The 23906-nt window shown below is 34.3% G+C and overlaps 1 protein-coding gene across 1 annotated transcript in view; it reads right to left on the bottom strand.

The window, feature by feature from the left end:
* Positions 1 to 23906, bottom strand: part of Il1rapl1 (interleukin 1 receptor accessory protein like 1) — a 1446478-nt gene that overhangs the window by 705064 nt on the left and 717508 nt on the right. The window lies entirely within an intron of this gene.

The following is a 23906-nucleotide window of genomic DNA, read 5'->3' as shown; positions in this document are numbered from 1 at the left end:
CTTTCCCTTGGGAGTATAATTTTTTTTTTTTTACAACACAGAAATGTTTCTTAAACATTCAAAGAATTCCTTTAAAATTCATTCACTGACAAAGATAAGATGATGTTCTATAGCCTAGTCTTCCTGGGAGAGACAATGAAATTCTGTAAACACCAATTAGCAATCTCACATGATCCAATCACTTTGATTAAGTTTCACCCTACTTCTTTCTACCCGCAGGTCATTCAAATGCTGGAAACTTCTCTTGTCCATGTTTTAATGGCATTGAGTTTGCTTTTTCTCATTTATTGCAATATTTTTGTCATTTATTGCTGTTTTCAATGAATGTATTGCAACAGGACATTGACTAAACATATTGGAAGTAAAAAGATTGCAAAGTTAACTATAAAATACAATGTACTATAAGAAAACCAAGGCCTAAACTTTGATTGTTTTTTTCTTTTATCTCCTAAATATAATTAATTTTCATACTTTCCTGAAAAAATTCCTATAACTTATCAGTGTTTTGTAAGTTAACATATCACTTTACAGAATTTTGGTTACTAATTCTCATCATGTATTTTAATATTGTTTTGAAGATTCTCAATTAACACCCTGCTATATTTTTTAAACATGTTGTCAAATCTTGGGCAAGAAGTTTCATTAAATTTTATTTTCTTTAATTATCTTTTCCAAAAGTTTGTAAGCTCATAACTTTTATTTCTTGTTGAAAACTTCTAACAGCACATAATAAATCAATTACTTATTTATATATATTTATATATATTTTTTGAATCTGTAGATTTCAGCAATTACTTTTAAGTTCTATTTTATTTTCTATTATATGTATATGCCTCTCTTTCTCTCTCTCTTGATCTTTCTCTCTCTCTCTCTCTCTCTCTCTCTCTCTGTGTGTGTGTGTGTGTGTGTGTGTCTTACTGCCTCTCTCTGTGTATGCACAAATGTATGGACGTATAAGACGAGGTCAGAAGTGGAGATTGGATTGCCTGAAAACTAATGGGTAATGGGAACCAAACTCCAGTCCTTTGCAAGAGCAGAAAATGACATTAGACACTATATTAATCAAATACTAGTAGTATTTGTCACCTTATATTCAGTTAAACATTTTGAATACCTTGAAAGTATTTAAGAATATTGGCTTTTAGAGAAAACATGTACAAATAGTGACAAAGATTTTCATTGATCAAAATAATCCTGCAATTTGTATCCAATTTAAAGCCACATGATGAAATCATTTTACCAATTTGCAAGTATGTTGTATATTTGCAATCTTATTTCCAAATCCTCCTTACTGTACTTGTCTATCTTTTGTCCTGCTGCTATGTCTTTTTGTATTTCCTATGTTGTTTTGTCATCTCTTTCTTTCATCAAACTATTTTACATTCATTGCATTGTTCACATTTATCTTTATTTAGTAATAATCTTATTAATGAAATATTGAAAAGTTGTATAAGAATTAAAATCATGATTTCAAGAAAAACATCTTAAAGTGAGGGAAGTCACCTTAACCAAATTGCTTTTGAAATACTGAGATTTAATTGAGTTACTTCAAATGAACACTAGAAAATATATGTAAATAGCATTAATTTAAACTATTGTAGAAGAGGTAGCTACAGAAAGAGGGAATGGAGATAACAGACAGAACATCATATATACCCCAAAACTCATGAAATAAGGAAGCTTTGAATAATTTGAAGCAGCGTAGTGTTGCTGATGAGAAGAATGGGTAGAAGAAATTGCACTGAAGGGGCTACAGGATAGTTGTTACTATGGACTGAATATGGGCCTGTTTGACTTGATTTCCAGGGTAGCACTAGTGACACGTGGTGGGGCTTTTAGGAGGTCTAGTAGCAGCTCTTTAGCATACTGGAAACTGACACTGAGTGACTTTTGCATATCCTTTCATTTTCTTTCCTTACTAGATCAACATATTAGTTGTTTGTTCTAACATGCACTCCCCACTATTTCCCTAAGGTATGCTATCAGTCAAAGCCCAAAACAATGAGGACATGTTACCCCTAACTGCAAACGCTGGAGGCTGAATAATTCTTTTCATTTTACAATTTAATTGCCTCAGGTATTTCATCCGAGCAACGTGCAGTTGACCTAAACAGATGGTAAAGAGCCTTTATGCTTTATGAGAACTGTAATAGTACACTGAAAGCTCTAGAAATTATTGAAGGATTTTTAAGCATGAAGTAGCAAGTTCAGATTTATATTTCATAAATATCACTTTTGAAGGAGGGAAAATAAAATATCTGACAACTGGATTGAAAGCAATTAAGCAGGTAAGGAATAATGATTTTACACTGAGGAGTAGAATGGAGATTAGGTATCTAAAGATCTACTCACCACCAGCCCAATACAAAAAACCTAGAGTTTATGGTCTCTGGGATTTCTTTCACCACAGCTCTGCACAGCATCTTCAAGAGAGAGTGACACAATTCATGATGTCTGTCCTTCCAAGTTTTACAAAATAACACCCAAATAGCAAGGAATACTTGCTTCAGAATGCACACACATTTCTCCAATCTTCTTTAATCACTCTATTCATTTAACCATTTATAATTTAGTATCCACATACAATATTTGTCAAAAACTCTGTGGCACCATATTTCTATAACCATATATCCACTCCAAACCCTCAGCATCCCTTTCTCTTCTTGGTATTTATTTGATGAATCCTGGGTTTACTTTGTGGTTATTGTCTCCTCTGCACCCATGTCAGATGTGCCCTTTTATTTCCTCATGCTTTCTGCTTTTCAGAAATAGTGGTTAAGGTTAATGTTCTTTCTTCCTCATATGGTTCACAGTAATAAGCTCTTCACACTCTTCTCCAAAACTCTGATCTTTAAAAATACGTGTTACCTATTTCTATAGTATTTGAGCCTCTAGACTTGCATTTGCACTTTACTCAGAGACCTTGGACACCTGGGTTATTGATATCCTCCACATAGCAAGTAAACCTACATATCTATCATCTTTAATACAGTTTCTCTTTGGGTTTGTTGTTCATTTTCCTATAAGTTTTATGAAGATGATAGAATTCATGTATGTTTTTAACAAGAGAACACAGATTTATTAAGGTTTATTAAGGAAAAGTAAGAAAGAACTCCTGAGAATGGAAAGACCTTATGATGGTTAGTTTTAACTGTGAACTTAATACAATATAGAATCGCCTGGAAAGAGAATCATAATGAGAAGTTGTCTAGATCAGATTGGTCTGTGACCAGATCTGTGAGGAATTATCTTGATTATGTTCACTGAGGTCGGAAAAACTATCCACTTTGGGTGGCATTATTCCCTAAGCATGAGCTTGAACTGCACAAGAGCAGTGAAAGCAAGATGAATACAGCGTGTATGCATTTACACATTCCTCTCTGCTCTTTGCTGGAGAAGTGGTGTAACCTGTTACTCAAGTTCCTGCTGCCTTGACTTCCCTAAAATAAAGGACTATTTCTATAATGTTTTGACTGCTAGGGTTGCACTTGTACATTATTCTGGGAGGCTTAAGAAACTGGATTGTGGAAAACCTACTCAAACCAAGCTTTGGCATTATCCTTATTGTAACCTGGAACTGTGAGTCAAATAAACATTTTCTCCCTTAGGCAGTTTCCATTTTATAACAGCAATAGGAGAGGAAAGTAGGACACCCTATATTCTTGTTTGAATAGCACAGTAATAGACCCATCACAGATTGGCAGTAAGTATTTATTGAACTTAAAGAATGGAAGGAGAGTTTAGCGGAGTAATAAATTGTAGGTACTGGCTTTCAGGTCTTTCATGGTTAGCTTTAATTCTCAACTTGACATAGCCTAGAGTCATCTGAGATGAAAGCCTTGATTGAGGAATTGCCTAGGTCAGATTGCCCTATTGATATGACTGTGTGGGATACTCTTGATTTTTAATTGATGCGGAAGAGCCCAACAGACTCTGGGTAGTACCATCCCCAGGCAGGTGTTTCTGGGCTGTATAACAAAACTAACTACGACTGAGCCTGAGAGCAAATCAGAGAGTAAGCCAGCAAATACCCCTTCCTCCATAGGCTATTTCTCCAGGTTCCAGCCCTAACATTCCTCAATAATGACCATTACCTGAAAGTCTACTATGAAATGAACCATTTCCTCCACTATGTTGGTTTTGTTCATAGTGTTTCAGCACAGCAACAGAAAACACACTAATATAAGGTCCATATGTCAAATAAAGAGCAAATATCAGTAAACAGGTTAAAGCTCAAGAGAAGGTTGGACTTAGAATTTCAAATATATAAATTATCAGAATATACATAGTAGCGGATTTAAAATTAGTGAATTCTTACATGATGAATGTCATTATGGGCCCCTTGTATCCATACCAGAATGCAATGTGACTTTCAGCTCCTCTCAAGAAGAATAAAAACAATATTTTCCAATTTCCACAAGGTTGGTTGGGTTTATGACATTCTTTGGCTGGTATAAGAATATGGTGAATATTTAAATAATTTTCCATTTCTGAGCATAGCCATCAAAGGACATGACATATTTGTCTTTTTTAGAATAAGCCCTTTCTAGATAATAAATTGAAGTTCTAATCAGTGAAGTACTAGACAACCTGTGAAAGAATGATTTGATGTACTAATGAAGCACATACTGTACAAGCCTATAGAAAATAATCACAAAATATAAGGAAGGACTAAAAAAACCCAGTTCCTGTTTATCCTCAGCTGGTTGGATAAATATGAGAGAACCCAACTTATTTATAAGGTCACAATATTTGTTTTATTGTTTTACCTAGTGTCTTTTGTAGTGTTTTCCCCACTGCAATATAGCAATACCGAGACAGCACAAAGCAATAAAATGATTCAGAAATAAAAACATGAGAAACATTTTAATTTCTAAAAGTGCCTGATGATTAGTTTTAATTTAAAGCTGGGTTGTATAGGTCTGGTTGGACGGTGGGTATGTCTGTAGTGGATTGTCTTGATTGCCTTAATTGATATGGGAAGACAGTCCGAAAGCAAGGGGCATGATTGTCTTGTTTTGGCCCTGGAATAAATAAGTGTACAGAAAGAGAGCTGAGTACTGAACACACATGCATTCATTCTCTCTGTGTTTACTGTGGATTTGGCCAAGCAGTTCTCATAGTGTTTTCTAGTTTGCTGTTCTCATAGTATAAGCCCAAAACCTCAGCATCTACCACCTTCTTAGCTTTTATAACTGATGATGTCAATACCATACTTGGATATCTATTATACTAAGGGTGCTTCTTAGAGCCCTTGACATCATCAGAATGATTGCTTTTTTGTGGTGCTGGAGATCAAATTCCAGACCTTGTATATGTTAGGAAAGACCTACATCCTTTTTAAATGAGATATGATCTTGTATTAGAACTCAAAGTATATCTGTTTTTCATTTGTTTGTATTCTAAAATTTATGCATTATCTCTATACACAGTATACTATTCATTATATGTTATAATCTCTATAAGAAATAAATTGTGAAGTTGCAATTTTCTCCTTCAAAATTCTATAAAGTTATTGAGAAAGAAGCTTTGGATCTTTGCTATCCTTTGTCAGAAAATAGTTTCCTACAAAATTTGTTAAGTAGTTGTCTGGATGTCTGAATATCTATTCAGTTTTTCCTTATGGGAACAATCTGCTGGATCAAAATTTCAGTCTGAAAAAAATTCAAACATCAGAACCTGAGTATATATTCTCAGATAGATTCCAAATATAATCATAAGTTGTACCTTAGCTTGTTCAGTGTCACCTCAGGCACCACCTTGCACTGTTAAGTGGTCACACATATGTGCTGCTCTTACCTTCCCAAGGTCCTTCTCCCAAATCACCATGGCTGGCACTGGGCCACTCTTACTGTGTAAAGCAAAATGTCATTCTCATTTCTCTATCAAGGACAATCCATCTTTTGAAGCTGTAGCAGCCCCTGTTCTGTGTGTCTATCACTGAACATCCAGAGTTGCAGTAGAATTTTGTTACCATATCTCTAAAATCATTTGTCATCCAGTGACACAGGTAATTTTATATGGACATATCTGTCTTCCTTGATTGATTGTGACATCTTGGAGTCAATTTGTGCATTATCCATTTTTCTTTTCATTCTCAGAACAAAAGCAAAGAATCACATATATTAAATTCTAGATGAATTTTTATTCAATTCCTAATCAAAAGAAAATATTTAAGCTAAGCTATTTACATTATATACCAAAAATATATATGTCAGACACCTTATACGGCCTAACTGATTTTATTGTTGGCCTCTTATGAACAGCATAAATATACAGCTTGGTATTTGATGATGAGTCTATACAAATTACTAAATTTTGAAGAAAATGATAGATATCCTAAAGAAAATAATATTTTTATGTCAGCAGCAGAGAAATATCTGAAGCAGCAGACATAAATCTCTCTTAATGAGAAAGTAATCCCAAAGGTGACAATGAAAGCCCATAATGACAAAAACATATTGAGTCCTTTATCTTGTAAGGGCACCAATAAAAACTGTAATTCTTTTAAGACCAGAGGTCTAGTAACTGTTTTGAGTAAGCAAGCCTGTGACTTCATACTGAAACAAAGCGGGGACTCAGAGCTGTGAATTATAACTTCCTTAAGACAGGGAAACCACAAACAACTCTTGGTGAAGAAATTATGCCAATTACGAAAACTGTCAAGGGAAAAGCATGGCAATATATAAAAATTTCATGGCTTCGCTTTAAGATCTGGAATTAATATTCATGATGAGCATAAGAGTCAAGGACATAGAGCTTTGCACTCTAGAGTTAAAAGTCTTAAACTCTAATTTTAGAGTAGTCATTAAGTACTGTTTAGACAAACAAAAAATGTTATTTCTTTCAAAGGGGCTATTAGGGTAAAGAGAGAGCTGTCATATTCACGTAATTAATGAAAACAACATCCGGACATCAGGAAAGTTTGGTACTTTCAAATCTTTACTTTGTAAGTCAAAGCCATTCATCAGACATCAATAGCAGCACTTTTCATTAGAAGTACAATTACTGAACATTCCAATTTAGGGACTCGAACAACATTTTTATTCATTTGTACAAGCTATCTACATGAGCTTTCTGTACTATGTCAACAAGGTTAGGACACAGCTTGTTATATTACATGTTATTTGCTTTCTTAATTAAGGAATTTTCAGAAGGTTGACTAATCTTCATTGCTCATTCATTTGAAGATCATAGCAGTAAAATTGGGAAGATAGCCTGGTCACTACCTATGATTCTAGTTGTAAGTTAAAGTTACGTGAAGAGGTATATCAGTTTGGCAAGAAATATAATGCTATCTGTAAAAGTTTAGAAAGGAGATGTACCATTTAATATTTAACCTGACTTATTGAGAAATAATATGTATCTTTATGTACATTCATTTTTCAGCATTACTTTCCTTTGAGATATGGTCTCATTATGTAGCTCTGTATGTCCTGAATTCCCAATTCTCTGCCTGCACCATCCAAGTGCTGTGATGATTACAGGTGGGCTTTATCAGGAGCATTAATTCTTCATACTCTCTAATGTGCCAGGCATTGTGTTAGGTCTTGGATGTCAACCACTAAAAAATTATTTCTGCAATGATTACGATATTAGTTCTTGTACGTGGGTATACATGAGATATAATCATATTTACAGGATCACTATAGCCTGAAGACAAATTTAAATCTTAGCCTTCACATGCCCACCATGGGATGAGAGTGACCACACCCATGATAAAGAATACATGTTTAAGAATTTTAAACTTTATAAATAAGAGCCACATGTATGAATAGTGAACAATCAGAATCTGGATCTCTGGTTCTTAAGAAATTCAGATTCAGTAGGTATGTGCTAGGATCCAAGGATTTTTTTTCTTTTTTGTGTATAAACTAGCACTTTGTGATTTTTAAAGTAATTATATATCAGATCATAATTATATAAACATTGAGCATAATATTCAAACAGTTTGGAGTCATGTTTATCTTAAATGATCTTTCAAAAAAATTCTCTAAGTTAGTTTCTACTCTTATTAGCTAAATAGGTTTTTAAGAGGTGGAGGGAATCACACACATTCCAGGAAATGGATTTGATGAAACAAGCTTGAAAGAGTTTTTTGATGATACAGATCAAATATGGTAAAAACAACAAAAAAATGTATCCCTGGATATGATCAATACATTCTGAAAAACGGATAGTCCTAAAATGCATTCCAATTATATTAAAATGGTTCAGCATCACCACTATATATCGTTTTAGCTTTTTTGTATGAGAAATATACAAACTTAGAATAAGCTTCAAATTTAACAAATATTCATGTAAGATGAGCAGCCAGAAGAAGATGTTTGTGTTTAAAGTGTTTGATGTTTTTATTTATGTGTGTCCATGCAGGTATGCACATACATATTCTACTTGCATGAAGGTGCCCAAGAGGTCAGAGAGAAGACACTGATCCACTGGAGCTGTGTGATGTGTGTGCTAGGAATCAACTAGCTTCCTCTGGAATAAACAGCCTGTGCTCTTAGCCACTGAGCTATATCTTTAACACAAAGTTTTTAACTATATTTCAGACTGTCCCTTTGTCACCTAAGACCGTCTTACATCCTGGGACAAGGCAGCATAAGACAATTACAGAGGGAAGAGAGTTACACCTTTCTTTTCCAAAATGGAGGGAGGGCTATTGTGAATCATTAGGGAATTTCAGACGGAAATTTATATGGAAGTTGATGTTCTGGAGATGAAATTCCTTCAACGTACTGTGGTAACACGCTCTTAAAATTCTCTGTGCAACCTCAGATGTACTTGGATTGCAGCTGAAGAGTGTAGCCTTTCATAGCAAGGTTGCACACCAAGTGGACAAGGCCAGCACTTTAGCTCATCTGAAGGCACCCTATTCATTTTCCTCCTAAATGTCAGGGCACAAGTAATTACTGTTTCAAAGGTTCTTTTCTATGACTGACTTTCAGGTATAAGAGTTTATTCTAGTCTGTCTGAACTCACTGCTGTGATCCTAGCAGCTACCATGAATGCTTAATAATCTATTGGAATGAATTATATGGGCATAATGTAAAGACTATTTCAAGGTAATTCTATTATATCAACTTAGATGTAACTAATTCTAAAAGATCTGCAATAATAAATTATTGCTTTAATATAAATTAATACAAACAATTTATAAGTCTGCCATTTAGTGGATTGCTTCCTACAGTTGAGACCAGAAAGAAGGATTAATCCTCAACATTTATAATTGTTTTGTTGCCAGGTTGTTACAATCATTCTTCAACCAAAATAACTATCAAAAGTGAAATTTTCACATGGCTTTTTCTAATATGGAAACATAATTGTATTGAAGCTTCTCAAATTATGTATGTATGTATGTATTTCTATCTATCTATCTATCTATCTATCTATCTATCTATCTATCTATCTATCTATCTATCTAGTACCATACAAACTAAGGCAGAAAATAATCCAGCATAGAACTTGGAAAATGAACAGCAGACTTCAAACTTATCTGAAAGAATGTTGGCAACTCATTTTTGCTAGATGAATAAGAGCCGATCTTCCTAAAACAAGGGACTCTAGATAGGCTGATTTAGCTGTGTGAAGAGACTTGCACTGGGGACAACTATGTTCTAATTGAATTTAAGGTTGATTTTGTAAGATGGAACCAACACCTGATAGTGATATCAGACCTGGGAAACTGTGGTTCGATAAGCCATAAGGGGGAGTCTATTATTATTAATTATTATTCTACTAAATATATATATAGTATCAAACTGACTCCAAATGATTTATTGTTAGACCCATAGATTACTACATCTCTCAGTTCTCACCAGAGAAGCTTCCTTATGCAGCAGTTTGTAATTAAAAGACCTACAACTGGCCAGTGTGCAGAAAATTAGAGAATGTAGAGTGAATATCCCTGAATAGGACATCAATATCAACCTTCTGCTAACCAAGGCTCAAGGATCATTGTGAAAGGAGAGAGAAAATGATTGCAAGAGCCAGAGGTGGTATATGACCACAGGGAAACAGCATTTTCCACACAGCTGACCAATTATTTACATGAGTTCACAGCAATGGTGACAGCATGGCACAAGTCCCACATAAGCTCAAGTCAAAGAAAATCCTGGCTTTGGAATGGAAAAGTGAATGAGAAACCCCAGCTCTACCTGAGGACTATTGATAACCTATGTTTGCTAGGAAGGCTAAAATAAGTTTCTTTTAAGGGTGACACTTGATAGGTTTCTCAGACTCCAGTGAGTGGGTCCACGTAGAAGGGCATTCAGGAACAGAAGTTTGATTCTGTAGGCCATAATGTGTGTGTGTGTGTGTGTGTGTGTGTGTGTGTGTATGAATGTTAATAAATATATATGTATATATGTAATAGAATGCATGACTTTGGATAGGTGTTAGTACTAGGGATGCAGATGGAAGAGGGGATGTAAATTTGAAAATAATTAAAGAAGAGCATTTTCAAATTTCATCCAAATATATGTGAATAAATAAAAAATAACTCTATAAAAACCTGACTTATTTGAAGGAGAGGAAATTCTGTTTGAATTATTGAAATAAAATTTCCATTTTAAGTTATTTTATAATTGTATGAATTCCCTTGATTAAAGAATCAAAACTCATCTTGATTTTCACTACTTCTAACTTCAGAAATTCTCTTCTTAATCTCCTTAGGTCACCTTTGTGGTTTTTAATTTGTAAAATGAAGCTATCTTTGCACTTTCCAAATTCACATCATTTTATTCTAAACTAAATCTTACTACCTAGAAAAGTCTTTGTTCTAATGAATGGCCAAGAATGACTTGCAATGACCATTTTAAAACAAAGAATAAGAGACAGCTCCGCACTTAAAAGATTTTGCTTCACTTTCAGAGGACTAGAGTTCAATTCCCAGAAACCCTTGCTGGGCAGCTCACAGTGACCTGCAATTCCAGCTCCAGGGAACCTGAAATGTTGTTTGGGCGCCTACATGCGTATACTTACAGACAGACAGACAGACGCACACACACACACACACACACACACACATACACACAAATACAAAATAAATCTTTATTTGAATATGATCTAATTGTGATTAGTTTAAATTAAATAATCTTAAAAAGCTAATTGGTTAGGTACATTAATGGAACCATGTACTGAAAATGCTGGCTCATACAGATTTGGAAATTGGCTATGCAAAGACATGGAAATATTATAAAAATCCAGGAATGTGTATACTACAATTGCTTTCCAGGATAAAGTAAAACATCTTGCTTAACTGTTTTCCTGAGACATGAAATCTTGTTGAATATTCTGTGTTCTTGCATTGAAATGATGGTTTGCTGGCTTTAGGACAATATAAGATATTTTCCTGAAATCATTAGACTAGCTTTCAAACATTATTTATTCATGTCATAACCTTGGCTCTATAATGGGCATGCTACTTATATGACCTTCATGGAGCAAATGGACAGTTTCAGATCTACAATTGTGACAAATAATTAAATCAGTTAAATTTTTATTCACTGACCTCTTTTAAGTTTTTATTTTGTTATCACAGATTATGTATCATGAAGCAGAGACTAAGCGGAGATCTGCCTGAGAGCCACTAATGTCATAGTAAGACTACAATAAATCTAGGCCAGAGAAAACTGATAAGAAAAATATAGTGGTTCATAATTGAATCTCAGGTTGCTATTTAGTTCCTGGACTATAAGAATTTTTCTGGAAACCAGAATTAGAGATTGAAAGAGCAGGGATTTTGTCAGGTAATTCTTGTAAAGGAATGTAAGTGAGGTGATTCTATAATTGTATGACATGCACCTATGTACAGGGAATGAGTTTTTAAGTAAAATACTAGGGCAGATGTGTTGGTCTTGTTAATTCTATCATTTCATAATCCTTCCAATGTTTTTTTTTAACTTAATAGTGTACTTTAGCTTATCATTTTTTTATTTACTCTATGATGAATTTTGGAAAATCAGGAATTTGTTCAAGTATATGCATGAGTAATTAAATAAATATTAATGAAATGCTTAGCATGTGTCCAAGGAAAATAGGATATTGAATTAACTCCATATATGTAGAAGGGCACATTTTGTCTGCTGTATAATAGGTATAAAATTCTCTTCAATATTAGCCCACCTCTTCTTTTTTCTCAGTGTAGTAAATATTTTGATACCCCACTCAAAATTTCTCTAAAACTGTTACATTGACCATATAGCTATAGAAGATACTGGATAGTCTAAGACTTTTTTTTGAAGAATCACCTTAGCATGACAAGAACCACATGAAGGTAAATGTGTGATGACTCTAAGCGCACACCGGTTGCATCAAGGCTGGATAAACTCTAATTCAATTCATGCCCTACAGGTTTTGGCTAAGGCAAGACTTTTGAAAATGTATCCTTGACGTGTTTTTTCCCATGAAAATTTCTCTTGAGATCACCTACTAATCCAGCACTAAAGCAGGGCGTAATTATATGGGTAAGTTCTAGTGTATCAGATGTAAGCAAACAAGATGATTGAAGCCTTTGATACCTGTTCTTGAAGTTAGGAGTGATCATATTATTTATTCCTTTCATTCTACAATTTCCAGTTTAAAAAGTCATGGACATGGGTACTAGACTTTCATATTTGAAAATAGAAATGAAGACCACTTCTTCCAGTGAGTAGAGCAAGAAATAGGGAAGAAGCCTAAGACCTAGAAAGTAGATATCCCATATTTCAGATCTGAAATGTTCACATTGTATATTCCCTTGATAAGCAAACCTCTTTTGTTTAGGCTATTCTTTTCACATTTTTATTTTTATTTTAATGACATGTGTATATGTTTGTCTCTATGTTGGCTTGTGCACATGAGTGCAGTGCCCTTGGAGGTAAAAAGGCACCAGACCCCTGGAGTTGGAGTTACCAGAAGTTGTCAGCGACCTGATGTCAGTGCTGGGAACCAAACTCAGGTCCTTTGCAAAGAGCAATAAGTACACTTAATCATTGTTTCATATGTCTAGACCACTTAGACTATTTTTATTTATATGTTTCTTTTTAAAATATTTTATTTTTATGTTTTACATGTGTGCGTGTATTGTCTGAATGTATGTAAGTGTAACCATGTCGTGAAATGCCCGGAGAATACAGAAGAGCCCATAGGATCCCCTGGAATTGGAATTTCAGACAGTTGTTAGCTGCCATGTGGGTGCTGGGATTCAAGCCTGGGTCTTCTGCAAGAACAGTCAGTGTTTTTAACCACTGAGCCATCCCTTTAGCCCTATACGTTTCTTATTGTAATAAAAAAATCCTCTATGTACCTGGAAAATCTATAACTACATGTTCAAAGATTTTTCTCTGTTCCGTTATTATTGCTCATGTATGTTTAATCGGTGATGCAAAGATGCAAAGTACATATCTTCCCTTAAGAAGATAATTGTCTAAAGGGTAGAACATACAGACTGGTCACATAAATAGCCTCCTGACTCATTCTATAAATTCAAATGTTGCATAGGAAAGCATTGATGAGGTAATCCTATCATGATTATACTAATACTAGCATGGTGTGTTAAAGGTTGAGAAGTTTTACTTCTCAAGATCCTGAGTGGTTTGGTGAAAAAGTTAATGTTTTCATGGGAAAGCATTAAGATGCACCTCTCGGCTGCCTCTTTCACTTGTTCCCCACAACAACATTTAATGGTATTCAAAAAAAGGTCCCTGCCAATTTCTCATGTTGCAGTTTATTCATACAATGACCACATCATCATTCCATAAAATTGCTTCTGCTTAGTATTGCCTTAAACACTTGTACACTGTTTAAATCTCAGTATCTTTTTTCTTTAATCTTTAGTTGTCTTTTTAACAATGACATAAAAAATTCCATTTGAACTACTAGGGATACATTATAACATTTTAGTTATTATTAATAATAATTTTTTGTATTGGTTTAACTATTTGTAGTTTTTTCCACACCAGAAAGTCAGTAAAGAATGGTTGACAACCCTAAACTCAGCACAACTTATTTCTGAATGTAAAGTTTAATAGGAATTCAGTCATACTCATTTATTTATAAGTTGTGTATTGATGAAGTCTCATTATAACAGAAAAATGGGGTAGTTGAAATAGATCCTGTGTGGCTCGCAATATCTAAAATTTTTACCATCTGCCCCTTCCAGCCCCTGCTCATTGGTAATATAAATTGGTTAATATAAAACTTTCTAGCAAAGAAATCTTCCTTAATTTGACTTCCCCTAGCCAAGAGATTTGTCTTCAATTATACATTTCTTTAGAGAATTCTTGGCCGGTGAGGTCCCATAGGCCCCTAAACATTAAAGGCTTTTGACAGTGCTCTTGGCTACCCTCCTGAACTTGACAGTAAGACCCTATTGTTGAAGATACCACACAACTGAGTCAAAGAACCTGGAGGAATCAAGTGGTACAGACCTGGAAATTTCATCCCTACTTACAACTCTTCGTAGTGCTCAAAAGTGTTATGTACTCTACTGGAGGAGAAAAAGTAACCATCAGTCTTGCCAGCTGTGAACCTTGTGAACTACAATAATGACTGAATGTCAAGATATGTCCACAAGAGCAATACTGGCAAGAATGTCATGGGAGGAACCAACAAAACCTCTGATTGGATTTGAAACACATCCAATAAGATGGAATCCATAACTGCCACCATTATTAGGGCCAAGATTCTAAGGCTAGAAAGGCTTTAAGCCCTAGGGGAAAACATACTACTTTTATCCTACTAAAAGGACACGTAGTAAATTGACTGTCAATGACTTATCATAAAACACAGAAGTTAGTGTATCTCTCATTCATCCTTTGAGAAGCTTCTTTTGGCAGTAGATGGTGATTAACACAGAAACTCACAATTGGCCAACATGCAGAGTATAAGAGACTACAAAAAAAAGAATTCTCAGTCTTAAATGGGACAGCAATATCACACTCTTTCCTCGCAGGCTCAGGAATCATCATGAAAGAGGGAGCAGAAAGATTTTAAGAGCTAAAAGCAGTTGATGACTATACAGAAACAGTGTTTCCCAGACAAAACACGGTTCTCACACAAATGAATTTATAGAGGTTGTGAGAGCATTCACAAGACCTGTGCAAACTCATATCAGACAAAATTCCAACATGTAGTGCAGAGGTGGATATAAAGTCCTAGCCCCAGCTGAGGACCAACTGACAATTGGTAGCTGCTGGAAGGGGAAGAATCAATTTTCTTTAAGAATATGTCCCTTAGGGCTAAGTTGTTAAGACACCCAGATGGCAGCTAAAAACCATCCATAACTCCAGCTCCAGGGGACCTGACACCGTTTTCTGGCCTCTGTGGGAATTGCTTGACATGGGTGTACTTATATACGTGCAGGCATAAACAATTGTACACATTAAGTAAAAGTAAATTTAAACATAAAAAACAATAACAACAAGGACATGCTCCTTCTAGGCTGACTTCACTGTAGTATATTGTCCCACATTCAGGGGTACAAGAGCAGTATACATTGGATTCAATCGGTGGGTGGTTGGCAAGAGGGTGGTGGACCTGGGAGGTGTGGAGGGGTAGAATATGATGAAAATACACTGTACAAAATTCTCAAGAAGTAATTTTTCTTTTAATCCCAAATCAAAGTCTAACCTGGATCGCGGGCTCTCTCTGAACATTTCTAACAATATTATTATTGCGTTTACTCTCTTACATTCATTTCCTCAGGCCACTGTTTACATTACTTAAGAACAATATGAAATTAGAATTACAAAGAGACTCAGATAGTCTTTGCTGTTTCCTATTAAACTGTACACTGATCTCAAGTTTTAGTGATCAGTAGTTTTAATTTATTAGGTCTAATATCTGCCTCATTACTTTGTGTATTAAGATGAGCAGCTTCTTTCTTATTATTTTAATATGTCTGTGTATAGGGAGTTGCTGTGGCACATGTATTGAGGTCAGAGGACAATATTCTGAAGTTGCTATTGTCCTTCTGCTGTGGGATTAGGCTATTGAACTTAGGTTTTTAGGATTCCACGGCAAGTGCTTTTACCCGCTGGAAACATGAGGCTGGCACAACAGTTTCAGTTTTGGCAACTATTTTAACAACTAAAAAAAATGTAAATAATAGGACAAATTATTGCTATCAATACAGTCTTGCTCCATTGCAGCATGTGTTTTTAATTTAATAATTTCTTCATTTAGTTAGGAGTGCTGGCTTATCGTGCCTGAGGTCTTGCATTATGCATTCAGAACTGAAATAAATAAAGGAATGAAGGAATCAACCAATTAATTTTAAAATTACTCCTAATTATGAGCTATATCATATTATAGACTTTCAATAATATTTGTTAAATATGTAAAATGATGTTTTGTTAATGACTGAAAGGGCATGTAGTAATTAACTTGGAAAATAATGGAATTTAAAAAAAAACATTTAAATCTCACCAAACTATTGGTACCCAATTATTTGTATAAAATATGACTTTTCAGTTGTCTACCTACTCCATATTAATTATAACCTTTTAAAAAATGTATTGCTGTGATGAATATTACATCATCATTTCAAAGAGTTCTTAAATTTTTCTCTTAGTACAAAGAAAGATTACACAAAGCTTTCAATATATCCAAGTGTCCTGAGAAACTAACCTGATTTCATTCCAGTAGAATTTTCAGCTTCATAGTAAGGAAATCAGGTTATAATACTGAAGACATTTATTGGGTGGTAAAAAATCAATAAATGAGACAGGCAATTCATGTGGATTTATTTTTTTAATTTTATTTATTGTTTTATTTTATATGTATGAGTGTTATACCTGCATGAAGGTAAGTGCACTCATGTTGTGCAATGCCCATGGAGGACATAAAAGGCTGTTGGAGCCCCTGGAATTGGAATTACGGACAGTTGTTAGCTGCCATGTGGATGCTGGGATTCAAACCTGTGTCTTCTGAAAGAACAGTCAGTCTTCTTAACTGCTGAGCCATCTCTCCAGCCCCGGATTTAGGTTTTTATTCCTATCGACTGGGAATATGGTTTCTGAAAAATAAACACTCTGAAAGATAGCAATTTGGCTAATTATTGCATTGTTTAAAAATACTTCAATCCTTTAGAAAATGTCTTCATGTTTCAGTTGTAGAAAAAATGATGAACTTCGTGCCTGTCCTACGTTGGTCTTCCATTTTAGTATCATCTCCAACATTACCAGAGTTATACAACCAGAAAATCTCACTAAAGCTTATTATGACAAGAGAGAATTTCTCATCAAATATTAGAGAAAGAAAGCTTGATCTCTAGTTACACAGTTTCAATATATCATCCACCAAAGACATGAAATCTTTCTTTAGAGGCTTTCATATGTATGTGGCTTTTTATGATTTTTAATTTTTTTATTGATTCCAGAATTTCATGTAGATACCATTCAGTTGCCATCCCTCCTCTCCAGCTCCTCTCCACTACTCTTCCAATTTCCTAACTTCCATTGTTACCTTCCCATTTATTTTTAAAAATTTTGTTTCTTTTTATAACGTTTGCTTTTAAAGATCAATGGATTCCAATCTGTGCTTCCTTCCCAAGTAAGAGAATGTCAGTTTTCCTTACTAGGCTCTTGTGGGAGGGAATGGAGGGAGGACTGGCTTAAGGAATTTAATGGCCTTTTTATAATGAAGGAAACCAAGAGTGTGGTTCATTTTTTTCATGAACAATTATTAGAATCAGAGGATTATTTAATTTTTTTCTGATAGTGTTTTCCACAAGGCACCTTAAAGAACTTTAATCTCATTCATTATTTCATTTAATAAATATTTAATGAGTATATTTTGTTGAAAAACCCCTCAAATGAATTCTGAAGGATAAAAATGTCAGTTTCAAAATAATTGGCATACAGTGTATCCTCTATGATCCAGAAAATATAGCTAAGAAAGTCCATGTGACAAACTCAAAGACTAGAGGCAAAAGATGATTAAGAGTTTTTAAATGCATTGTTTTCTAGCATAATGGCTTCAGTGTCAAAGTAAAAGGGCACTTGTTGTGAATATATATTTTTTGGTTGTGGCTTACCCTTACTATATTCTCTTTCAAGTTGGTTCAATAAATTTCTCATATATTTTAAGTAATTACAAATTATACTATTATGAACAGTTAAAGTTCATGCTGTAGATGATCCAAGGATTTTTCATTTTTACAGAAAGAAAGCAAGTCAACTAGGACCCACTAGGAATTGAATAGCCCTAATCAAGGAACCAGTGACATGTCCCCATGTGGAATTTGTGATTTCTATGGGCAGTGATTGCTCACTGCCTGCCATCTTTAACCTTCCATTTCAATTAGAACTATCTAGTTTTGTTATTCCATCTTGAATCACTCTGGCATTCTGGAAGCGTGAGAAGCAGACATGTCTTCTTAGTTCGGCTTTGAATGAAGAAATGCCACTCCCAAACAAGACAAAGAAACAGGTTCTGAGATAGCTCATTCCACTTTTCAGAGATATCTTATGTTTCTTTCTCATGTTACATTCAGGCATTTTAGCTCTGTGAGGAAGAATTATATAACATTCTAAACTATGTTCATTGTATCCATATCATATTATTACTAAAGTAGTAAATAATTATTTTTCCTATGTAAAATACTTAGGTGGGAAAAGGTTTAAAAACCTTTGTAATCCTAGCATTAGTACATTATTTATCATGAAATTATCAGTAGATATTTGGTAAATAGATAATTAAATGGATTTCAGGAAGTACTTTTTGATAGATGTGTATTATGTAGTATTAATGAGAAATGAAAAACATTTGGTCTCTAAAGAGACATGTATGAAAAGTTAACGTGAGCTGGATACTGCAATGATGCTATCACAGATGTAATTTGAGAAAATTCATGCTTTTAGAAATTATTAACACAAAAGGTATCAATCCTTAAAGAAAACTGACTCTTCCTTGTCTAGTAGTTATTAATTGCCAATAGTTCCTCAACTAGGATTGGGAATTCTTAGCCACCTCCCCCTTCCATGTTGGGGAAAAAAAGAGGACCTAAAAAAAACAGAGGACCTAAAATCAGGGTGGGGATGGTAAGCTGGAGGTTGGAAGAGTTCTTAATATGATCAAAATATACTGTATAGAATTCTCAAATATCAATATAAATATTTAAAAATGAACATACTAAATAAAAATGAACAAAACTATCAATACTTCAAACAAAATACTTAGGTACAACTTTTATAACTTATGGGTTGGAGAGGTGACATCAGTTACAAGCTCTGATTGTTCTTGCAGAGGCTCCAGATTTGTTTCCCAGCACCCAATGGCAGCTAACAACTGTCCCTATCTCCAGTTTCAGGGGTTCCGATTCTCTCTTCTTGCTCCACAGGAACTGTACTCACATGGTACACTTATTTGCATGCAGGCAAAACATTCATACACATAAAATAGAAATATTGTTTTTAAATTAGCAAGATGTACACAGAATTTGCATGCTGAATATGACAAAATGCTGATCAAATAAATTAAAGAAAAAGACCTAAATACATGGAAAGTAATACTGGATTCACAGATTCTGAGACTCAACAGAGTTATGATATGAGTTCTTAAATCTATCCATAGGTTTCATGTAATTACCATAAAAATTCCAGTAGGCTAATTTTGTACACAAAATTATGCTAAATCTTCCATAGAAAATATTATACAATACAATGGCTAAATAACTGTAATAGCTTTACAGCATGTGGATAAAGTGGGAGAACTTACTGAATTAGAATTTTAGGCCTATTATATACATATACACACCATACCGCTGTGGTGTTCATAACGAAATGGAAGAAGAAACAGCAGGCTGCAGAATTCACATGGCAAGCCACAAATTCATGCTCTATGAATTTTGAAATTAAAATACAAAATCAACTCAGAGAACCACCAGCCTTTTCAACCAATGCAATAACTTCTCAACCATGCAAATAAGTAACAAGAACAATGAATAAATTACAACCAAAGTAAACCTCACAAATTAAATACACATTCACTAGAAATGAATCAGAGCCTCAAATGTAAAATATAGAGCAAGAAACCTTTTAATATTTTTTATTTAAAAAATTAAAAATTAAAAAAATGGCCAGGTGTGGTGACATGTCTTTAATTCAAGACTCAGGAGGCAGAGACAGGTGGATGTCTGTGAGAGAGAGGCCAAGCTGGTACAAACAGTGATTCCAGGAGAGCTGAGGCTACAGGGAAGCCCTGTGTCAAAAACGAAATAAATAAAAAGTAAAAATTCAAAAGAAAGTATTCAGAATGAAGAGTTATACTTCACATGAAAAGTATAATATGTCGTCAAAACTTTTTATAATGAACCTCGTCAAAATTGAGAACTTTTTTCTGCAAAAGGCATTAAATGATGAAAAATTAAGCTTCAGTGTGGCAAAAAGTATTTGCAAAACCCATATCCATAAAGGAACTAGTATCAATACATGTAATATTTTTTTTCAAAACTCAGTGCAGAAGGAAAAAGCAATTCAATTATAAAATAGACAAATACATTTACAGAAATTTTACTGCAGAAGAAAATGTATATTAGCACATGAAAATGTAAGCCATCATTAAATATTAGAGAATTGAAAATGAAAGCCGTGAGATATCACAAGAATCCTCTCAGAATGGCTGTCATTAAATAATGACAAAATAGTGCAAGCCAGTAAGAACAGCACAGTAAAGTTATGATGTCAACTAATGTGGCAGATTTCTTTTCATACTCAATGCATATTTAACTTATAGGTTATATTTACTCTTGGACATTCATCCCTGAAAAAGAAAACAAATTTTCACCAGAAAATTGTGTGAAAGTTATAGAAGGCTTGGGTGGTTTTATTTTATTTTTATTTTTGTTTGTTTGGTTGGTTGGTTGGTTTGCTTGATTTTAGAGACAACCCAGGCTCCCCTCAAATATATAGCCTCTCCACGTGCTGAGATTGCAGATTTGGGCCACTACTCCTGGCCAAAGTTTCAGTATTTATAGCTATTTGCACACTAGAAATAGCCAAGGTGCCACTCAGCGAAGTAATAAAAACCAAGGGATACCTATACCAAGAAAAGCTCTTCAGGAATGAAAGGAAATTCAACAATTTGAATAGATTGCAAAGCAATTATTCTGAGTGAAAAATCAGTTCCAAATGGTTATATACTACGTGATGTCATTATATTTCCCTGTTGGATGAAAAAGTTTTAAAGAACAGGTTACTGATTGCCAGTGTCTTGGGACACAGTTTGGGTGAAAGTCAATGACCAATATTTTGAGAAATGATGAAAGGAGAGTTCCTTGAGGTGACATCAGTGTTCTAGACCTTGGAAGCCTTTTGTAACACCACCCTCATTATGGTATTTTCTACCAGTCTTGCAAAATGTTGCCATTGAGCAAAGCTTGATAAAGTGTACAGTATAACTCTATACATTATTTTATCTGGATGAATCTGATTTTTCAATAAGTTCAGGAATAAAAATTCAGTTGAAAAGAGTGTATCAAAATATAATATCATTTTTGGCATTGGAATACTTACATGTGCACTTGGAAACTATTTATATGATACTGATGATAGGGCATAACTAACCATGAAACCAGTAATTAAAATTAGGTGGTCAAAACACAGGAAAATTCTTACAGTTTTTGAAGCAAGTGTATTTCTATAGATGGAAATAAAAGATCTTGAGAATTATCACCTTCATTCACTTTTCATCTAAAACAGTAAAATAAAAAAAATAAGAGAAGACAGAATTTAAAAACCCCATGCTTTATGGTGAAAATGACTATAGAGACTATAGAGTATTGTTTTTAATGATGCGGGGGATGGAAAGTTCATTCATAGTGCTAGACTATGCTAAACATGATACCGGAGTAGTAAAATAATCAGTTTTATCCAGCTGTGAATTCTGTGTGACACGTAAACACTGACCAGAAAAAAATGCCCACTAGTGCAATAATGGCATGCATATTATGAAGGAAGCCAAACACATTTTGATTGGAATTAAGGCATACTCCATGAGATGGCACTGTTATCTGTGCTAAGGACAGTTGGCTAGATGGGCTATAGGTCCCAGAGGAATATCTAATAGTTTGTTAGACATCATATTAAACCAACTATTAACCACTTTTTATATCCTCAGATTGGTGCATTTCTCAACCCTTATCAGAAAAGATTTAATTTGCAATAGAAGGTAATTAACGGAGACCCACAACTGGTCAAGGTTCAAAGGATCAGAGACTGTGGAGTCCTCAAACAGTAATGGGATAGCTGTATCACAGCTCTCCCCCTAAAACTCTGAGATCATTGAAGAAAATGGGCTGAAAAGATTGTAAGAATCAGAAGTGGATGACTACAATAAATCAGTGTTGGTGTACACATCAAGGCAGTGTTCTTTAAGATTATGACCCCTAATTGGTCAACCATGCTCCAGGGCAGCCTCCATAACCAAGAATATTTGGGCAACACAAATTGGTCTCTGCCAATTTTTAAAAAGGAACATGGACTTGGGAGGGTAGGGAGGTGGGTATAGATTTGGGAAGGATTGGGGGAGGGGATGATTAAAACAGTTGTATGAAATTTTCAAAGAATTAGCAAAACATTAAAATGAAAGTAATAAATCAACGGAGTAGAAATTCTTGTTCATCCTAGTAATAGCTATTGAAGTTGTTTCCATGATTTGCAGCTTTTCATTGCACATATGTACTTTGAATGAAAATTCGCTGTCCATAAAAGTCATGCTAACAATGTCAATGTTGTTAATACTATATACTTAAAGAAAAAAAAATACTAGAACCCTTCATTAGAAGCTCATGCTTTGAAACTTATAAAATTATTTGCAAGTGGATTATTCAGGAACTAATAGTGACAGTTTATGAACTGCCTGATAGCTAACAATGTGCCAAAATGTCAGAAACTCAACTAACAGCCCTTGGGCTGATACCCGTCAACAGAAAGCTATGCTATTTCAAATGTCATTTATAAATATTTTGAGTTCCTTTTTCCAAATCGGAAAGGGAAGCCATAGCACAACTAGCTGCAAATCAATTGCATGATGGAATTTCAGTGGCAAAACTTCCCGTTTCGTCAGTTTGTCACTCTCTCTGGAATGCTACTTGACACACATTAAGCTTTAAGCTTTTTGCCTTTCAGTTTTTACTTTCCATTAAGATGTAGACATATGAACTTATGACAAACGCCATTATTTTGGAAATTTTTCAACACTTCATTCATCCATCTATAAATTCAAGGGTCATTTTAATGCAATTTCTCAGAATAATAGAGCAGAGTTTATATTTAAACATATAAAAGAATTGTAGGTCAGGACTTTTGAGATTTAGATTGCTGATATGACACATTATTTTACTATCACAACAAGTAATGAAATCAAGGGTATAAACACATTCAACTCAACTAATCTCAGAAGAATGAGGACCCCATATTTATCTGTCTTGTACAGCCATCTGCTTAAAAACAAAATCAAATCACCTAGCGAATGTGAAATTCCTTTTGATTAAACCTGAATAGGTGGTCTAAACAGTGCTCCTCCGTCGCTGTATTAATATGGCAATCATTTGTCAATACCCAAGGCAAAACTCTATTTCTGATAATAACAATGTCTGAATATAAATGTCTGAATGTGGTACATGGATACTATTTTTCGCATTATCATTAAATATACTGTATGTTTCATTCCCAATGTGTAAAAGATGCATAAATGTGTGATAAATTCTCTTAAGGATAATGGCAAAGAGTTGTTATTAACCTTGATATTGGCCCTAGGAGACTTGGAAACATTTTGTACTTTCACTTAGCAAAAAGTTCTATAACAGAATATTTATATTTCCCTAGTACTGTAAGGCTTCCTTCTTGTTCTTGTGTGTGTATTAAAGTAGAACACACACACACACACACACACACACACACACACAGAGAGAGAGAGAGACA

The sequence above is a fragment of the Nannospalax galili genome, unplaced genomic scaffold, assembly GCF_000622305.1.
Source record: "Nannospalax galili isolate Female #2095 unplaced genomic scaffold, S.galili_v1.0 scaffold7, whole genome shotgun sequence".
NCBI lineage: Eukaryota > Metazoa > Chordata > Mammalia > Rodentia > Spalacidae > Nannospalax > Nannospalax galili.
Note: the sequence above shows the minus strand (reverse complement) of the source record. Positions and strands in the feature narration are given on the sequence as shown.